The sequence below is a fragment of the Magnolia sinica genome, chromosome 14 (assembly GCF_029962835.1).
Source record: "Magnolia sinica isolate HGM2019 chromosome 14, MsV1, whole genome shotgun sequence".
NCBI classification, from domain to species: Eukaryota; Viridiplantae; Streptophyta; class Magnoliopsida; order Magnoliales; family Magnoliaceae; genus Magnolia; species Magnolia sinica.
Window position 1 is genome coordinate 32061857 of NC_080586.1, and position 3290 is coordinate 32065146.

General features: G+C 40.0%; 1 non-coding gene across 1 annotated transcript; it reads right to left on the bottom strand.

Moving 5' to 3' along the window:
- Nucleotides 1–1114: 1114 nt before the first annotated feature.
- Nucleotides 1115–1221, bottom strand: LOC131226486 (small nucleolar RNA R71). The gene has a single exon (XR_009161866.1). It is a non-coding gene; the product is annotated as a small nucleolar RNA R71 (small nucleolar RNA).
- Nucleotides 1222–3290: the final 2069 nt, after the last annotated feature.

The following is a 3290-nucleotide window of genomic DNA, read 5'->3' on the forward strand; positions in this document are numbered from 1 at the left end:
AAGCTCCAAGGGTGGTGTTCTAATGGAGGAGATGGTGTGAAGATGGTGGGACTGAGAGAGAGATGGAGGAGAAGTTGCTGGAAAAATGGAGGAGCGGTGGACGTTTCTTCCGTGCAAGAAAGGGAGAAGGAGAGAAATGAGAGAAGAGAGAGAGATAGAGATGGGAGGGTTCTAGCAAAGTGATGATTAGTTTGGGAGAATGGGTAGCTTAGGGAAGAGGGATTTGCTTGGGATAGAGAGGAAATCCCATGATTGCTCTTTAGAAAAAGAAAAAGAAAAAGAAGCCCGTGATGAGTTTTGAAAGGTGGAGTAATGATGGCTAGGCTAGGAGTAGCTATCATAGAAAAGAGAGCACTAGGTGGGGCCCACACATGGGGAAACGTGCCCATGGGTCTAGGTGGGTCCCACATGCATGATAAATGGTCAAGAATGGTGCGGTCAATATCTTAAGATGTACACATCGAATTCATGCATGAGACACGACGTTGGAACAGTGGCATCAATGCGGTCGCAACGGCATAGGTTTGGAGTCGATCCGCATCAGGAAAGCAAGATGGAGCTTAAGAATGACCGCAAATGGAATCTACAGGTAGCGAGTCGCTGGGATTTAACTGGTTGGACCGCGGGACCTAGCGGAACGAAATGGATACTCAGGCTAGGGTCTTACACAATCAACAAGCCAATCAACATCCAAATCCACCTCAACCTAGGGTTAAGAAAATTCAAGATGAAAATGAGGTGCATCAAGCACCCCCTGCCTTGTACTTTATGAGATTATTTATAGCCGGTGGGAGTGAGCACACCTTAATGCATGGTTTTTCCAAAAAACACGGGAATCATGGATATCAAGCCAGGTATGATCCAACTCCTTCCAAAATTCCATGGAATTAAATCTAAAAATCCATATTTATACTTGAAAGATTTTAATGAGATCATAGCCACTTTATATTTTCCAAATGTGTCTGAAGATACGGTCAGGCTGAAACTCTTTCCCTTCTCTTTAAAAGAAAAGGCTAAGACGTGGTTACATTCACTACGTCTACGATATATTGGTGGATGGAATGACATGATGAGGGAGTTCATAAAGAAATTCTTTCCATACCATAAAATGAAGACCCTCAGAAAGTCAATCATGAACTTCGCCCAAAAGGAAGATGAAACATTCTTCCAATGTTGGGAGCAGTTCAAGGATCTTGTTAGTTCATGCCCACAACACAGTTTTGAAACATGTCATATCACAAACTTCTTCTATGATGGACTGACATCTTCCATGCGCCAATCGGTTGAGACAATGTGCAATAGGAAATTCATGAATAAAAATGTTGACGATATGTGGGACTATTTTGATGGACTTGCTGAAAATGCACAATCATGGGACATATCCCCAAAACCTAGCACCACTTCTAAGCCTACTAAATCGAAGGAGAGAGGTGGAATATATCTCCTGAAAGAAGATGATGATATAAATGTCAAAGTGGTTAATCTCACAAGGAAACTCAAGGCCATGGAACTTATAAAGGATAAGGCTAAGGAAACTGTTTGTATTATTTGTGCTTACAATATTCATACAGCTGAAAATTGTCCAACAATACCTGTTTTTCAAGAATTTTGAATAAGCACTTAAATGTCGTAAACAATTACTGAAGGCCTTTCAAAGGACCCACCTCTAATACTTACAATCTTAGTTGGAGAAATCATCTAAATTTCAGTTGGAGGAATGGACAAACTGCTACTCCTCAAGGATTCCCTAATCAAATTCTAAATCAAGGGAAACCTCGAGAGGATCTAGTTCTAAAGCATCTTCAAAATCAAGAGCTTTTCAATCAAGGTATGCTACAAGCCATTCAAGACCTTACAAAGGCCATACAAGGGCTTAAGATTTAAAAAAAAGTGATTGGGGAAAAAGGAAGGCTTCCAGCTCAACCTCTTCCCAATCCAAAATAAAAATATGAAGTCAGCGACCCGAGCTCTTCAAATCAAATGGAGCAAGCTAAATCTATCACCACTCTTATGAGTGGGAAGATCATTGATAAAACCATTCTAGTTAGGGCTGAAAAGCCTAAGTACCTAGAAGAGGACAACAATGATAGATCTAGCACTACTCCACAAGATTTAGAATTGGAACCTCAAGGCAAACTAGTTGCACCATTCCCCCAATGGTTGATTCCACCAAAACCTCTCTTTAACTCTCAGGACATTCTAAAGGTGTTGAAATAAGTGAAGGTTAACATTCCTCTACTAGATGCCGTTAAACAAATACCTTCATATTCTAAATTTCTGAAAGACTTATGTATGACTAAAAGATGGTAAAATATTTAAAAGAAAATCTTCTTAACAGAAAAAGTGAGTGCCATCCTAAAGCAAGATGTGCCACAAAAGTACAAAGATCCCAGTAGCTCAACCATCGCTTGTGTAATTGTGAATGATAGGATTGAGCACTCACTTCTTGACCTAGGAACGAGCGTAAATCTGATCCCATACTCGGTCTACGAACAACTGGGTCTAGGTGAATTAAAACCCACCCGGACCACATTACAACTTATCGATCACTCAATTCGTGTACCAAGAGGGATAATTGAGGATGTGTTGGTCAAGGTTGACAAATTCTACTACCCCATAAATTTTATCATCCTGGATACTCAACCCATCATGGACATGAGCACTTAAATTCTAGTTATTCTTCGTTGCTCATTCCTTGCCACATCAAATGCAATCATTAATTATAGGAATGGAGTCATGAATTTGTCTTTTGGGAATATGACATTGGGGCTCAATATCTTTTTCAATATGAGCAAACAGCTAGAGGATGATGACGATGCCCACGATATTAACTTGATTAATTCTTTCGTGGAAGATATAACATTTCTGATCTTATCCTCTGACCCTCTAAAGACGTGTCTGGCCCACTCCCATGATTTTGATGATGATATGATTAGGGAGATGAGAACCATGCTGGTACTTGAAGTTAACCGGTGGAGGCCATAATTTGAAGAATTACCCCAAACTAATGTAGTGCCTCTACCATCTAACCTTAAGGCACCGAAACTTGACCTAAAACCTTTACCCTCTGATTTGAAATATATCTATTTAGGTTAAGATGAGACATACTCGATAGTAATTTCTTCCCACCTTAAGCAAGAATATGAGAGTATGCTTATATCTACTCTTATTGAGCACAAAAGAGCTCTTGGATGGTCGATTGTGGACCTCAAGGGAATTGACCCTTTGATTTTTACTCAACACATTTATCTAGAAGATAATGTGAAGACCTCCCGGAAACTACAATGTAG